The following is a 17362-nucleotide window of genomic DNA, read 5'->3' as shown; positions in this document are numbered from 1 at the left end:
GGTTACCCCACAACAGGCAGCCTGCCTGAATGGACAGCTCGTTTAGCTTTTGCATTTTTACTGGGATGCTGGCCCAGCTCCCATCCAGTCCACAGTTTTTTTTTTTTACTAGGGACAGCAGAGTATCTTGGTTGGTCCAAGTCCTAATCTGGCAGGCCGTGACAGATGATTTCTAATTTTCAAACGCTTCCATGATCATCAACAAGTCTGCGGGCTGTGCCATTTCCACCCCCGTGGTGGGCAATGGTAGCCGACAGAGCATCCACACAGTTCTCGGTGCCTGGCCTGTGGTGGATGGTATAGTTATACGCTGATAGTCCGCATATATTCAAAAGGGAGTTAGATACTACTCGGGGGATCAAGGGGTATGGCGTGAAAGCAGGAAGGGGGTACTGAAGTTTCATGTTCAGCCATGAACTCATTGAATGGCGGTGCAGGCTAGAATGGCTGAATGGCCTGCTCCTGCACCTATTTTCTATGTTTCTATACAAAAAGGTGGCCACTCACGCTGTGGCATTAGTATTTATCCCCTTGTTGTTTTCAGTGAACAGGGATATATGAGGGGCTTGTGATCGGTTTCCCAGCCCAAATGTGAGGCCAAACAGGTACTGATGCATTTTCTTGACCCGGAACACACTCATTAATGCCTCTTTCGCAATCATGCTGTAGGCCCACTCGGCCTTAGAAAAGGTCCTGAAGGCATAGGCGACAAGTTGCAACTTCCCTGCAATGTTAGCTTGTTGTAATACACACCCAACTCCGTACGGCGACGACACATGACATGCTAGCACAAGTCTTTTACACGGGTTATATAATACAAGCAGCTTGTTGGAGCATAAAATGTCTATGGCTTTCTCAAAGGCAATTACTTGATTTTTTTCCCCCATACCCAGTCCTCACCTTGACACAATAACACATGTAGGAGCTCTAAAAGGGTGCTTAACCCCGGTAGGAAGTTACCAAAATAGTTGAGGAGTCCCAGCAACGACCGCAGCTCCGTGATGTTCTGTGGCCTGGGCGCATTCCTGATAGACGCCAAGACAGAGGGCCGAATACTGTCCACCGCGATCTTTCTCCCCAAAAACTCCACTTCTGTTGCCATTAAGACACATTTCGACCTTTTCAGCTGCAGCCTTACACGATCCAGTCACTGGAGGACCTCCTCCAGGTTTTGTAGGTGCTCGACTGTGTCCCGACCCATGACCAATATGTCGTCCTGAAAGACCACCGTGTGTGGTACCGACTTGAGCAGGCTCTCCATATTTCTCTGGAAGATCGCTGCAGCCGACCAAATTCCAAACGGGCATCTGTTGTAGATGAACAGTCCCTTATGCATGTTGTTGCAGGTAAGGCCCTTCGAAGACTCCTCCAGCTTCTGCGTCATGTAGGCCGAAGTCAGGTTGAACTTGGTGAACGTCTTGCCTCCTGCCAGCATCGCACATATCGCACTTGGGTAGCGGGTATTGGTCCTGTTGCGAGAAACGATTAATAGTTACTTTATAATCGCCGCAAATCCTGACCGTGCCATCACTTTTGAGTACTGGAACAATCGGGCTGGCCCATTCACTGAATTCCACTGGGGAGATTATGCCCTCGCATTGCAGCCTGTCCAGCTCGATTGGCACTCTCTCCCTCATCCTGAGGTACCGCTCGCGCCTTGGTGAATGGGTCGTGCCTCTGGGACCAAGTGGATCCGCACCTTCACCCCAGAAAAGTTTCCAATGCCTGGCTCAAAAAGGGAACATGGGTACATGAGGCCTCATCGACATGGGATAGCGCTCGGATGTCATCCCAGTTCCAGCGGATTTTGCCCAGTCAGCTCCTTCCAAGCAGTGTGGGGCCATCGTCCGGGACAATCCAGAGTGGCAGTTTGTGCACTGTTCCCTTGTAGGTGACCTTGACCATGGCGCTGCCCAGGACAGTGATGAGCTCTTTGGTGTACGTTCTTAGTTTCATGTGGATGGGACTCAGGTCTGGTCTGAGTGCCTTGTTGCACCACAGCCTCTCAAACATCTTTTTACTCATTATGGATTGGCTAGTGCCAGTGTCCAGTTCCATGGCTACGGGTAAGCCATTCAATTTTACATTTAGCATTAAAGGTGGACATTTCTTCGAAAATGTATGCACCCAGTGTACTTCAGCATCTGCCTCCTCTGAGGCTCAAAATTGCTTTAATCTACCATGGACTGATCTTCCTCTGCCACGTGGTGGTTAGCAGGTTTTGCAGAGCTTGCAGCTCGTCTGCAAGCTCGTTGGAGGTGCCCCATTGTTCCACAGCTCTTGCAAATATGCCCTTTGAAGCGGCATGAATGGAAGCCTCCACAACGCCAACAAGATGTGAATTGCCTTGCATTCATCCTTTGTTGCAGATTCTGAGTCATCTGGGTCACCCGAGGCCTGCTGGCAGTTGCAGACTCATGGTTTCTGCCCTGTACATTTCTGCTCGCAAACACAGTTCCAATTAATTTATGAACATTGCTAGCACTTGTGTGCTGAGAGATTTGTTTGGTGTTATCACTGGTGGACATAAATGCTGGTGCTATCGGAATGGCCTTACTGAGGGTCAGTGTCTCTACAGTCAGAAGTTTTTGTAGGATGGTCTCGTGGCCAATGCCGAGTACAAAAAAGTCTGAGCATTTGCTCCAGGTAGCGATCAAACTCACATTGTCCTGCAAGTCGCCTTAGCACGGCGACGTAGCTCGCCACTTCCTGACCTTCAGATCGCTGGCACGTGTAAAACCGATACCTCACCATCAGCATGCTCTCCCTCGGGTTAAGATGCTCCCGAACCAGTGTACACAGCTCCTCATGCAACTTATCTGTGGGTTTCACTGGAGCCAGAAGATTCTTCATGAAGCTGTAGGTCGGTGCCCCACAGACCGTGAGGAGGACCGCTCTCCTTTTTGCAGCACTACCTTCTCCGTCCAGCTCGTTGGCTACAAAGTACTGGTCTAGCCATTCGACATAAGCTTCCCAGTCCTCACCCTCCGAGAATTTCCCCAGGATGCCCACAGTTTTCTGCATCTTTGCATTGGATTCGTATACTCGTCGCCAGTTATTGTGTTCCTAACACAGATGAGACTGCACACAGGGAAGTTAAAGTAACAGTGACCTCAGTCTTTATTAAGACATTCCAGAGTGAGGAACAGGCCTTAGTGGCTGACTTATATACAGTGCTCCCAAGGGATTCTGCGATCCCTTGGGACTTCCGGGGATGCACTCCCTGGTGGTGGAACATGGGAGTGCATGCTTTACAGATACACAACAGCATGTATTGCAGTAAATGATGCAATAATATGGGAGATTTCCCCCCCCCCCCCCCAAACAAGGCAGGAACAGAAAAAAAGTGCATGAAAAAATAAATCAACTACTGTACTGTAATATATACAGAAGGGACCTGACTTAAGACAAGATATTGTACAATAGTTACAAGATACTTAAAACTAGAAGGCAACTTTCACTCCAATTACAAGGATGGCAGAGGTGGAAAATCAAAAAGGACTTAACCATGCATAGGAGTGCTTGCTGTTGATTGGAGTTAAACGCACATTGTTGATTACAATGCTAGAATCTGCACGAAGGGGGCAACACCCAAGGACAATCATCATCGGCAGTCCCTCGAAATCGAGGAAGACTTGCTTCCATTGAGTTCTCAGGTGACAGAGTGCAATTCCCGTATTGGACTGTACAGTCATAGGTGGGACAGACAGTCGTTGGAGGAAAGGGTGCGTAGGGAGTCCGATTTGCCGCACGCTTCTACCGCTGCCTGCGCTTGACCGCCGCATGCTCTCAGCGACGCGACTCAAGGTGCTCAGCGCCCTCCCGTATGCTCTTCCTCCACTTTTGAGCTCTTGGGCCAGGGATTCCCAGATGCCGGTGGGGATATTGCACTTTATCATCAAGGAGGCTATGAGGGCGTCCTTGAAAAGTTTCCTCTGCCCACCTGGGGCTCGCTTGCTGTGTAGGAGTTCCAAATGGACGCTTGCTTTGGGAGTCCTGTGTCAGGCATGCGGACGATGTAACCCGTCCAACGGAGTTGATCGCGTGTGGTCAGTGCTTCGATGCAGGGGACGTTGGCCTGATCGACAACACTGATGTTGGTGCGTCTATTCCCTCAATGGATTCGCAGAATCTTGCGGAGGCAGCACTGGTGTTGAAGTGTCTACTGTATATGGTCCACGTCTGAGCCATATAGGAGGGCAGGTATCACTACAGCCCTGTAGTATCCAAGGACAAACAGTGTTCATGTCAGCAGAAAGCTATCTGGTCAGGCCAGACAATCGTCTAAGAGAATGGTTTCAAGGTGCAAGTTCACTTTGACCCAAACAATGCTGGCCTGAAGTGATAATCAATTAACCATGCCAGGGACCACAGTTTGCATTCTCAAGCATCCTGTGCTATTGAGAAAGTTGGTGCTTGGTTCCTCAGAAGTACCTACCATGAGGACACTTTGTTGCTTAAGGAGTTGTTCTATTCAATTTGCCCAGTGTCACGTAACCATCCAAGATACGAGAAGCCCCTGGTCACAATTCAAAGAAAGTCTCAACCTGGGGTAGTGACTGGGATTGACAGTGGTTCCTAGAATCAATGGGAAGAGGGCAAAGTGTTAACTGGCTGGAGCCCTCTGATTAATAGCTGGGAGAACAGACTTAACTTCAGACTACCAATATAAATGAGATTATCAAAGAGGGCAGTCAATGTGTGTGTGTAGCTCGAAGTTAAAAGTGGAGAATAGTCAGGGAAGGAGAGTAGGAAGTTTACAGCGAGTGGTCTTCTGTTTCAATCTTCATGTTTAGAAAGAAAGCAACTGGTGCCTTTGTTGCTTTATATAGAATAGTGTAGGGAAAGTATAAATTGTATGTTTATCTATGCAAGTGAAACAACTTATTCGTTTGTAGAGGAGCGCGAGAGGGGGCGGGAGGGCGGCCGGGAGCGCGAGAGGGGCGCGGGAGAGCGCGAGCGCGAGCGAGAGAGAGAGAGAGCGAGCGAGGGAGGGAGGGGACGAGAGAGAGAGAGAGCGAGCGAGGGAGGGAGGGGACGAGAGAGAGAGAGAGAGCGAGCGAGGGAGGGAGGGGACGAGAGAGAGAGAGAGCGCGAGCGAGGGAGGGAGGGGACGAGAGAGAGAGAGAGCGCGCGAGGGAGGGAGGGGACGAGAGAGAGAGAGAGAGAGAGAGCGCGAGGGAGGGAGGGGACGAGAGAGAGAGAGAGAGAGAGAGCGCGAGGGAGGGAGGGGACGATAGAGAGAGAGAGAGAGCGCGAGGGAGGGAGGGGACGAGAGAGAGAGAGAGAGAGCGCGAGGGAGGGGACGAGAGAGAGAGAGAGAGAGCGCGAGGGAGGGGACGAGAGAGAGAGAGAGAGAGAGCGCGAGGGAGGGGACGAGAGAGAGAGAGAGAGAGAGCGCGAGGGAGGGGACGAGAGAGAGAGAGAGAGAGAGCGCGAGGGAGGGGACGAGAGAGAGAGAGAGAGAGCGCGAGGGAGGGGACGAGAGAGAGAGAGAGAGAGAGCGCGAGGGAGGGGACGAGAGAGAGAGAGAGAGAGAGCGCGAGGGAGGGGACGAGAGAGAGAGAGAGCGCGCGAGGGAGGGGACGAGAGAGAGAGAGCGCGCGCGAGGGAGGGGACGAGAGAGAGAGAGAGCGCGCGAGGGAGGGGACGAGAGAGAGAGAGAGCGCGCGAGGGAGGGGACGAGAGAGAGAGAGAGCGCGCGAGGGAGGGGACGAGAGAGAGAGAGAGCGCGCGAGGGAGGGGACGAGAGAGAGAGAGAGCGCGCGAGGGAGGGGACGAGAGAGAGAGAGAGCGCGCGAGGGAGGGGACGAGAGAGAGAGAGAGCGCGCGAGGGAGGGGACGAGAGAGAGAGAGAGCGCGCGAGGGAGGGGACGAGAGAGAGAGAGAGCGCGCGAGGGAGGGGACGAGAGAGAGAGAGAGCGCGCGAGGGAGGGGACGAGAGAGAGAGAGAGCGCGCGAGGGAGGGGACGAGAGAGAGAGAGAGCGCGCGAGGGAGGGGACGAGAGAGAGAGAGAGAGCGCGAGGGAGGGGACGAGAGAGAGAGGAGAGCGCGCGAGGGAGGGACGAGAGAGAGAGAGCGCGCGAGGGAGGGGACGAGAGAGAGAGAGCGCGCGAGGGGACGAGAGAGAGAGAGCGCGCGAGAGAGAGAGAGAGAGCGCGCGAGGGAGGGAGGGGACGAGAGAGAGAGAGCGCGCGAGGGGACGAGAGAGAGAGAGCGCGCGAGGGGACGAGAGAGAGAGAGCGCGCGAGGGGACGAGAGAGAGAGAGCGCGCGAGGGGACGAGAGAGAGAGAGCGCGCGAGGGGGGGGACGAGAGAGAGACGCGCGGAGGGAGGGGACGAGAGAGAGAGAGCGCGCGAGGGGACAGAGAGAGAGAGCGCGCGAGGGGACGAGAGAGAGAGAGAGCGCGCGAGGGGGACGAGAGAGAGAGAGCGCGCGAGGGGACGAGAGAAGAGAGAGCGCGCGAGGGGGGACGAGAGAGAGAGAGAGCGCGCGAGGGAGGGGACGAGAGAGAGAGAGCGCGCGAGGGAGGGAGGGGACGAGGAGAGAGAGCGCGCGAGGGAGGGAGGGGACGGAGAGAGAGAGCGCGCGAGGGAGGGAGGGGACGGAGAGAGAGAGCGCGGGAGGGGGACGAGAGAGAGAGAGAGCGCGCGAGGGGACGAGAGAGAGAGAGAGCGCGCGAGGAGGGGACGAGAGAGAGAGAGAGCGCGCGAGGGAGGGAGGGGACGAGAGAGAGAGAGAGCGCGCGAGGGAGGGAGGGGACGAGAGAGAGAGAGCGCGCGAGGGAGGGAGGGGACGAGAGAGAGAGAGAGCGCGCGAGGGAGGGAGGGGACGAGAGAGAGAGAGAGCGCGCGAGGGAGGGAGGGGACGAGAGAGAGAGAGAGCGCGCGAGGGAGGGAGGGGACGAGAGAGAGAGAGAGCGCGCGAGGGAGGGAGGGGACGAGAGAGAGAGAGAGCGCGCGAGGGAGGGAGGGGACGAGAGAGAGAGAGAGCGCGCGAGGGAGGGAGGGGACGAGAGAGAGAGAGAGCGCGCGAGGGAGGGAGGGGACGAGAGAGAGAGAGCGCGCGAGGGAGGGAGGGGACGAGAGAGAGAGAGAGCGCGCGAGGGAGGGAGGGGACGAGAGAGAGAGAGAGCGCGCGAGGGAGGGAGGGGACGAGAGAGAGAGAGAGCGCGCGAGGGAGGGAGGGGACGAGAGAGAGAGAGAGCGCGCGAGGGAGGGAGGGGACGAGAGAGAGAGAGAGCGCGCGAGGGAGGGAGGGGACGAGAGAGAGAGAGAGCGCGCGAGGGAGGGAGGGGACGAGAGAGAGAGAGAGCGCGCGAGGGAGGGAGGGGACGAGAGAGAGAGAGAGCGCGCGCGAAGAGAGAGAGGCGCGAGGAGGGAGGGGACGAGAGAGAGAGAGAGCGCGCGAGGGAGGGAGGGGACGAGAGAGAGAGAGAGCGCGCGAGGGAGGGAGGGGACGAGAGAGAGAGAGAGCGCGCGAGGGAGGGAGGGGACGAGAGAGAGAGAGAGCGCGCGAGGGAGGGAGGGGACGAGAGAGAGAGAGAGCGCGCGAGGGAGGGAGGGGACGAGAGAGAGAGAGAGCGCGCGAGGGAGGGAGGGGACGAGAGAGAGAGAGAGCGCGCGAGGGAGGGAGGGGACGAGAGAGAGAGAGAGCGCGCGAGGGAGGGAGGGGACGAGAGAGAGAGAGAGCGCGCGAGGGAGGGAGGGGACGAGAGAGAGAGAGAGCGCGCGAGGGAGGGAGGGGACGAGAGAGAGAGAGAGCGCGCGAGGGAGGGAGGGACGAGAGAGAGAGAGAGCGCGCGAGGGAGGGAGGGGACGAGAGAGAGAGAGAGCGCGCGAGGGAGGGAGGGACGAGAGAGAGAGAGAGCGCGCGAGGGAGGGAGGGGACGAGAGAGAGAGAGAGCGCGCGAGGGAGGGAGGGGACGAGAGAGAGAGAGAGCGCGCGAGGGAGGGAGGGGACGAGAGAGAGAGAGAGCGCGCGAGGGAGGGAGGGGACGAGAGAGAGAGAGAGCGCGCGAGGGAGGGAGGGGACGAGAGAGAGAGAGAGCGCGCGAGGGAGGGAGGGGACGAGAGAGAGAGAGAGCGCGCGAGGGAGGGAGGGGACGAGAGAGAGAGAGAGCGCGCGAGGGAGGGAGGGGACGAGAGAGAGAGAGAGCGCGCGAGGGAGGGAGGGGACGAGAGAGAGAGAGAGCGCGCGAGGGAGGAGGGGACGAGAGAGAGAGAGAGCGCGCGAGGGAGGGAGGGGACGAGAGAGAGAGAGAGCGCGCGAGGAGGGAGGGGACGAGAGAGAGAGAGAGCGCGCGAGGGAGGGAGGGGACGAGAGAGAGAGAGAGCGCGCGAGGGAGGGAGGGGACGAGAGAGAGAGAGAGCGCGCGAGGGAGGGAGGGGCGCCGAGGGAGGGAGGGACGAGAGAGAGAGAGAGCGCGCGAGGGAGGGAGGGGACGAGAGAGAGAGAGAGCGCGCGAGGGAGGGAGGGGACGAGAGAGAGAGAGAGCGCGCGAGGGAGGGAGGGGACGAGAGAGAGAGAGAGCGCGCGAGGGAGGGAGGGGACGAGAGAGAGAGAGAGCGCGCGAGGGAGGGAGGGGACGAGAGAGAGAGAGAGCGCGCGAGGGAGGGAGGGGACGAGAGAGAGAGAGAGCGCGCGAGGGAGGGAGGGGACGGAGAGAGAGAGAGCGCGCGAGGGAGGGAGGGGACGAGAGAGAGAGAGAGCGCGCGAGGGAGGGAGGGGACGAGAGAGAGAGAGAGCGCGCGAGGGAGGGAGGGGACGAGAGAGAGAGAGAGCGCGCGAGGGAGGGAGGGGACGAGAGAGAGAGAGAGCGCGCGAGGGAGGGAGGGGACGAGAGAGAGAGAGAGCGCGCGAGGGAGGGAGGGGACGAGAGAGAGAGAGAGCGCGCGAGGGAGGGAGGGGACGAGAGAGAGAGAGAGCGCGCGAGGGAGGGAGGGGACGAGAGAGAGAGAGAGCGCGCGAGGGAGGGAGGGGACGAGAGAGAGAGAGAGCGCGCGAGGGAGGGAGGGGACGAGAGAGAGAGAGAGCGCGCGAGGGAGGGAGGGGACGAGAGAGAGAGAGAGCGCGCGAGGGAGGGAGGGGACGAGAGAGAGAGAGCGCGCGAGGGAGGGAGGGGACGAGAGAGAGAGAGAGCGCGCGAGGGAGGGAGGGGACGAGAGAGAGAGAGAGCGCGCGAGGGAGGGAGGGGACGAGAGAGAGAGAGCGCGCGAGGGAGGGAGGGGACAGGAGAGAGAGAGGAGAGAGCGCGCGAGGGAGGGAGGGACGAGAGAGAGAGAAGCGCGCGAGGGAGGGAGGGGACGAGAGAGAAGAGCGCGCGAGGGAGGGAGGGGACGAGAGAGAGAGAGAGCGCGCGAGGGAGGGAGGGGAAGAGAGAGAGAGAGAGCGCGCGAGGAGGGAGGGGACGAGAGAGAGAGAGCGCGCGAGGGAGGGAGGGGACGAGAGAGAGAGAGCGCGCGAGGGAGGGAGGGGACGAGAGAGAGAGAGCGCGCGAGGGAGGGAGGGGACGAGAGAGAGAGAGAGCGCGCGAGGGAGGGAGGGGACGAGAGAGAGAGAGCGCGCGAGGGAGGGAGGGGACGAGAGAGAGAGAGCGCGCGAGGGAGGGAGGGGACGAGAGAGAGAGAGGCGCGCGAGGGAGGGAGGGGACGAGAGAGAGAGCGCGCGGGAGAGGGAGGGGACGAGAGAGAGAGAGCGCGCGAGGGAGGGAGGGGACGAGAGAGAGAGAGAGCGCGCGAGGGAGGGAGGGGACGAGAGAGAGAGAGAGCGCGCGAGGGAGGGAGGGGACGAGAGAGAGAGAGAGCGCGCGAGGGAGGGAGGGGACGAGAGAGAGAGAGAGCGCGCGAGGGAGGGAGGGGACGAGAGAGAGAGAGCGCGCGAGGGAGGGAGGGGACGAGAGAGAGAGAGCGCGCGAGGGAGGGAGGGGACGAGAGAGAGAGAGCGCGCGAGGGAGGGAGGGGACGAGAGAGAGAGAGCGCGCGAGGGAGGGAGGGGACGAGAGAGAGAGAGAGCGCGCGAGGGAGGGAGGGGACGAGAGAGAGAGAGCGCGCGAGGGAGGGAGGGGACGAGAGAGAGAGAGCGCGCGAGGGAGGGAGGGGACGAGAGAGAGAGAGCGCGCGAGGGAGGGAGGGGACGAGAGAGAGAGAGCGCGCGAGGGAGGGCGAGGGAGGGAGGGGACGAGAGAGAGAGAGCGCGCGAGGGAGGGAGGGGACGAGAGAGAGAGAGCGCGCGAGGGAGGGAGGGGACGAGAGAGAGAGAGCGCGCGAGGGAGGGAGGGGACGAGAGAGAGAGAGCGCGCGAGGGAGGGAGGGGACGAGAGAGAGAGAGCGCGCGAGGGAGGGAGGGGACGAGAGAGAGAGAGCGCGCGAGGGAGGGAGGGGACGAGAGAGAGAGAGCGCGCGAGGGAGGGAGGGGACGAGAGAGAGAGAGCGCGCGAGGGAGGGAGGGACGAGAGAGAGAGAGCGCGCGAGGGAGGGAGGGGACGAGAGAGAGAGAGCGCGCGAGGGAGGGAGGGGACGAGAGAGAGAGAGCGCGCGAGGGAGGGAGGGGACGAGAGAGAGAGAGCGCGCGAGGGAGGGAGGGACGAGAGAGAGAGAGCGCGCGAGGGAGGGAGGGGACGAGAGAGAGAGAGCGCGCGAGGGAGGGAGGGGACGAGAGAGAGAGAGCGCGCGAGGGAGGGAGGGGACGAGAGAGAGAGAGCGCGCGAGGGAGGGAGGGGACGAGAGAGAGAGAGCGCGCGAGGGAGGGAGGGGACGAGAGAGAGAGAGCGCGCGAGGGAGGGAGGGGACGAGAGAGAGAGAGCGCGCGAGGGAGGGAGGGGACGAGAGAGAGAGAGCGCGCGAGGGAGGGAGGGGACGAGAGAGAGAGAGCGCGCGAGGGAGGGAGGGGACGAGAGAGAGAGAGCGCGCGAGGGAGGGAGGGGACGAGAGAGAGAGAGCGCGCGAGGGAGGGAGGGGACGAGAGAGAGAGAGCGCGCGAGGGAGGGAGGGGACGAGAGAGAGAGAGCGCGCGAGGGAGGGAGGGGACGAGAGAGAGAGAGCGCGCGAGGGAGGGAGGGGACGAGAGAGAGAGAGCGCGCGAGGGAGGGAGGGGACGAGAGAGAGAGAGCGCGCGAGGGAGGGAGGGGACGAGAGAGAGAGAGCGCGCGAGGGAGGGAGGGGACGAGAGAGAGAGAGCGCGCGAGGGAGGGAGGGGACGAGAGAGAGAGCGCGCGAGGGAGGGAGGGGACGAGAGAGAGAGCGCGCGAGGGAGGGAGGGGACGAGAGAGAGAGCGCGCGAGGGAGGGAGGGGACGAGAGAGAGAGCGCGCGAGGGAGGGAGGGGACGAGAGAGAGAGCGCGCGAGGGAGGGAGGGGACGAGAGAGAGAGCGCGCGAGGGAGGGAGGGGACGAGAGAGAGAGCGCGCGAGGGAGGGAGGGGACGAGAGAGAGAGCGCGCGAGGGAGGGAGGGGACGAGAGAGAGAGCGCGCGAGGGAGGGAGGGGACGAGAGAGAGAGCGCGCGAGGGAGGGAGGGGACGAGAGAGAGAGCGCGAGGGAGGGAGGGGACGAGAGAGAGAGCGCGAGGGAGGGGACGAGAGAGAGAGAGGGAGGGAGGGGACGAGAGAGAGGGAGGGAGGGGACGAGAGAGAGAGAGCGAGGGAGGGAGGGAGGGGACGAGAGAGAGGGAGGGAGGGAGGGGACGAGAGAGAGGGAGGGAGGGAGGGAGGGAGGAGACGAGAGAGAGGGAGGGAGACGAGAGAGAGGGAGGGAGGGAGGGGATGAGAGAGAGGGAGGGAGGGAGGGAGGAGGCGAGAGAGAGAGAGAGAGAGAGAGAGAGAGAGAGAGAGAGACAGACAGACAGAGAGAGACAAGTTCACCAGTCAGAGAGATGAGAATTCACATGGGAGCACGATATACTGCGTTTCCGACATTACAACAGTGACTGCACTCAAAGTACCTCTGGTGGTTGTAAAAGGCATTATAAAGTATTTTTCTTTATCGGGAATGCTGAACCCTAGACAATAACTAGCAAATAACTCAACAAACATAACATTGATGGAAAGCCCAAGACGTTTATTTGACAATAGCAGAAAATACCAGCATCACTCACCTCAATCAGTAAAAATTCATCAAAAGATCTTGGTTTGTAATGTTTCCGACATTATATCAGTAACATTACATCAGTAACGACATTTCAAAAGTACTTCATTGCTATAAAGAGTTTTGGGGTGTCCCGAGGTCATGAAATGTGCTATATAAAATCAAAGTCTTTGTTTTGGCTTGGTCCAAGGACAGCAAAAGCCATCCCCACTTTGGGGTGGATGGACTAAAGTCAAATAAAAAGTAATTAGAGGCCCCTGAAAACTGCTCTTGCTTTAAATACCCATTGGTGACAGAATGGCTCAAACATTCAAATCCTGGTGAACAGGACATGCCTGCCTCACATCTGTCAAATAAAGGCAACAAACAGTAAAGAAAACAAGGTCAGCAGGGATACTTATTTGAGTTGTTACTATTCAAAGCATCTCAATCATTTTGCCAAGGATTCTTCATCCCTGCTATACGCATGTCAAAAAAGGAAATGCTGATAAAAGGATTTCCTATCAGACTAAGTGTTCAAGAAGAACACATCTTCATTCTACCCTTCCAAGACAAAATAACTACTCATTATCCAAAAATCCAACAAACCTGTTCTTTACCCAAGCCTTGTGAAAAGGTTGATTACCATGAGCAGAGTGTTTTTAGTATGTTATTGATCAACTCAGGTGTAAAGCAGTGGCCCATGCACAAAACAGATACCCGAGTTCAAACTGTAGCTTCAGAAAACGTGTGCTTGTAGCTTTCTTAAAAACAAAGTTGCCACTGCTGCCCAAGTCAGGCTCCAGGAAATGAGAGCTGATAATGCTTACCACGGCAGCTCCCAATCAGCAGAGCCTGAACGGACTTCACTGGCAGATAGAGCCAAGGGGTGCTAAAACTCAATAATAAACTGAAAGCACAATAGTGGGTATACTTGGCAGAATTCGCAGGCATGTTAATCTCCAGTTTCAGGCACAGTACTGGACTAGCAATCCAGAGGTTAAGCATTCAAATTCCAATGATGACAAGTTGTGAAGATTAATTCAATAGATACGAACTAGCACTGGGGGGGGGGGGGGGGGGGGGAAAGAGAATGAAAGTTGCCAGATGGTCATTAAAAACCTCAACCAGTTCACTAATGCCAACCCTACTTAGTTTGGCATGAACATGACTCAAAGTGGCCTACCAAGCCACAGTTGCAAAAACTACCAACCACCTTCGAGGAAACCAGATATGGCCTTACCAGCATAGCTCACACCTTGAGAGAATAAATTTCTATATTAAAAAAGGATTTAAAATATGTAAACTGACCCTCTTTACAAGAGCTCCAAAAACATCTTGGTTCTCAGTCCAAGAAGAGACAACAGATGTTCTCACTCTATACAGGGTTTGATAATAAGATAACAGGAAGTATTTATTGCTTTAATTACCATTACCTAGTTTACAGTCCAATTACTGTACATAGTCAGTCTCTATCAACTTGATCTGCTGTCAAACAGTGACCATCACCACCTAACCTACCAAGAGTGATACCTCGGGCTCTCACAGAGAGCTACAAGTATCAAGTGTTCTCAGAAAGAATATACACAGATTATTAAAAAGGAGCCTCTACAGGCAGAAAATGCCATGAAACAGGATTCTGGGTTTAATTCAAAGACTTATTTCCTTGCATCTTGGTTAGGCCACAGATGGATTTATGTAAATCAGGGATGCCACTGTAAGAATATCACAGCCAAATAATGCATAACAAAAAAAGCACTGGAATGGCACCATAAATGGGAGATTTTAGTTAAGAAAAACTCAAAAATAAAAGTGCTTTTTAACTGGAACAGGGGTTATGGTGGGAATCCATTAGAGGTCTTGACAATTCTAAAATATTGAGAAGGTAAATACTGAAAGATTGATTCCAATAGTTGCCAAAATTGGTAACAATAGAATCATAAACTATCACTAGAAAAAAAGTGTTCCCCACACCTAGGGCTATTAGGACATGTAATATATCCAAGTTTGCTGATGATACAAAGGAATGTAAATTGTGAGGAGGACACAGAGGCTTCAAGGGGATATAGATAGGCGAAGTGAGTGGGCAAGAACATGGCAAATGGAATAGAATGTTCAGAAATGTGAACGCATCCACTTTGGTACAAAAAATGGAAAAGCAGAGTATTTTTTTTTTAAATGGCGAGAGATTGAGAAATGTTGGTGTTCAGAGGGACCTGGGTGTTCTTGTACATAAATCACAAAGTTAGCATGCAGGTACAGCAAGCAATGGTATGTTGGCCTTTAGTAAAGAGATTTTGAGTACAAGAGTAAAAACATCTTACTGCAATTATTTAGGGCCCTGATGAGACTGCACCTGAGTATTGTGCACAGTTTGATCTCCTTACCTAAGGAAGGACATTATTTGCCATAGAAGGAGTGCAACAAAAAGGTTCACCAGACTGATTCCTGGGATGGGGGGGATTGCCCAATGAGAAGAGATTGAGTAGACTTGGCCTATATTCTCTAGAGTTTATATGAATGAGAGGTAATCTCACTGAAACATACAACATTCTTACAGGGTTCGACTGGGTTGATGCAGTGAGGATGTTTTCCCTGGCTGGGGTGTCTGGAAACAGGGGGTCACAATCTCAGAATAAGGGGTCAGCCATTTAGGCTGAAGAGGAGAAATGTCTTCACTCACAGGGTGGTGAATCTTTGGAATTCTCTGCCCCAGAGGGTTGTGGAGGCTCAGTCATTTAGCAAATTTTAGAGATCAATAGATTTTTGGATATTAAAAAGGAATCAGGGATATGGGGATCGTGCAGGCAAGTGGAGTTGAGGTAGATCTGCCATGATCTTATTGAACGGCAGAGCAGGCTCAAGGGCCAAATGGCCTGCTCCTATTTCATATATGTTATATTAATAGGTTTGCCACAAGTGTCTACTGAGGAAGAGAATAAATCATTGCAGAGGAAAAATTGAATTAAAGAGTAGATAGCACCAGTTGAAGAGCTAGCAGCAACACAATGGAACAAATGGCCTCATTTCTGTGCCATAATTTTATGAGAAAGCATACATCTGTAGCCACTAAGATGCTCACTTTTTAGGACCACATTTATAAACTGATGAAGTTCAATATCACTAGGGAAATAGCCATTTTCAAATAGCATTTTCCATTTCTTGTTGCAATCAAGCAGCAATATTTAAAATAATTCCAAACTTTCCAAATAGGGATTAACACAGGAGGAGACATTCAGTAAGGAAACACTGTCCCCACAAGAGAGTCTGTGGCTCTCATATTGGACTGTTCAGTCAGCAAAGAATTCACTTCAGGAGTGGATGCAAGTCTTCCTAGACTCCAAGGGACTGACTTTAATGATGACACCAGATAATCAGCATTAGTACACAAATAGTAAATAATCATGGGGAAAAAAAACACAAAAAAAGGGGCCCAGGGAGATTCAGTGCCCTTCAGCCATACAAGTTCAATTGCCCCAAGATACAGTGCTTGATATAAATGATCAGATTCTACCATTTTATTGGTGCATTTAAACAGATGTCTTATTGCTATAACTCATTTAATACATTCTCATTACAAGAGAACTTCACACCCACCTGACATTACACTCCACAATATCTCACATTTGAGATGGAGTTACAGCTTTCTGAAATCAATTATTTCTCCATTTTCCACAGATGCAATCATTCCAACCATTTATCCAACTAAAGTCAATTCAAACACGATTACATTAATTTAAATTTAAGAATTAACATTAGATATTATAGTCGTTGCTAAAGTAATAAGCATTCTCATGACATCAGGGAGATGTCTCCATCTCAATTCAGGTACAGCCAGGAACAGACTCTTGAAACTTTATGGGCAGGCCAACCATACCAAGTTTGCATTATCTGCTGCAGCATTAAGTACAATTACCACCCCCACAAAATAAAAATAAACTATTAAAACTCTATTACTACCACACGCTACAGTACCTTGCGAAACACCTCATGAATTATTGCCCCTTTAAAAAAAACACACTTTCTGCAGTGTTTGGGCAACAAATTCGTTTGTTTCAAACACCGAACATACTGCAGCACATCGCAACAACACTTGTCAAAATTACCGTTAATACAATAAGCAGCTCTACCTGCCTCGCAAACAAAAAGTTCGCCAGACTTGTGAAGGCAGCTGCCCCCCTGAAGCAACTGTCAGGGATAAAGGAGGCGCATTTTGGGGCGAAGCGGTTTCTAGCAGCAGCAGCTGGAAGAACAGGGCTTAGCTCGCAGCGAGGCCTCGCTCAGTCACTGCACCGGCTTCAGGGAGACAGTCACAGTCCAGGGAGCTTTCAGGCGCAAGCCCCTGGCTCCCGCATCCTCCCTCTGTGGGCCTGCTGTCCCCTGATCCTCGAACAGCCCCTTAACTCGAGGCCACAAACAAGGCCCACTCCCGACAGCGGGCCCGCCACTCCCCAGCCACCAGGCGGACATTAACTGGCACTCCCGATCCCTGCTAGGATCGCCAGGCCTCCTCACCTGCACCAGCCACCGGCCCGGGTCGCTCCAACGCCCCTCTCTCACCGCTGACAATCGCTCCCTTTAAACCGCCCACAACCCCCAGAATACGTCGGCCCTCCAAACTAACTGACGCCGCTCTAGCCAATCACAGCCACCTTAGACTGACAGGCCGAGGAGCCAATCAGCACCGTCGGGCGGTGAAACGGACAGACGACGTGAACGTGTGGGCGGGACACAGATGAAGCAGTTCCCGGTCCTGCCGCATAGGGCGCTGCGTAACCGTGGGCAGTGTTGGAGAGCCCACCATCGCTGATCTCCCTCAGCGTTGCTCGCAGATAAAACATGGAGGCATTAGTAGTTTCTTGCAGGCAATGCAGAGGTAACTGCGCAGATGTCAGCTCAGATTTCGCACAATCGATTGCACAAACAATCGCCATATCTGAAAAAATTAAACCCTTAATTCTAAGACCTAGAAGCCCCCAATACTCTAACTGTAACTCCTGAATCCCAACCCATAGACCACAATCCGAGCCCTAACATTAAGACCCCCAATCCTAACCATAACGTGTCAGTAAGACCCCCAATCCTAACCATAACGTGTCAGTTGTGGCTCAGTGGGTAGCACACTTGCCTCTGACTCGAGACTTGAGCACAAAAAGTCTAAGTTGACACTCCTGTGCAGTGCTGAGGGAGCTAACATCTTTGGGATGAGATGTTAAACCAAGGCCCTGTTCACTCTCAACTGGATGTAGCCCCATGGCACTATTTCAAAGAAGATATATCCTCAGTATCCTGGCCAATAT

At 55.0% G+C, this 17362-nt stretch overlaps 1 protein-coding gene across 2 annotated transcripts in view; it reads right to left on the bottom strand.

The window, feature by feature from the left end:
- The window catches only part of mbtps1 (membrane-bound transcription factor peptidase, site 1), a 200187-nt gene extending 183511 nt beyond the window's left edge, over positions 1-16676 (bottom strand). For both annotated transcript variants that reach the window (XM_070897892.1, XM_070897894.1), the window contains exon 1: positions 16578-16676. The gene's annotated coding sequence lies outside the window, so the exon portion shown is untranslated. The remainder of the gene's footprint in view (positions 1-16577) is intronic.
- Between the last annotated feature and the right edge of the window lie 686 nt (positions 16677-17362).

This window comes from Pristiophorus japonicus, chromosome 13 (genome assembly GCF_044704955.1).
Source record: "Pristiophorus japonicus isolate sPriJap1 chromosome 13, sPriJap1.hap1, whole genome shotgun sequence".
NCBI classification, from domain to species: Eukaryota; Metazoa; Chordata; class Chondrichthyes; family Pristiophoridae; genus Pristiophorus; species Pristiophorus japonicus.
Note: the sequence above shows the minus strand (reverse complement) of the source record. Positions and strands in the feature narration are given on the sequence as shown.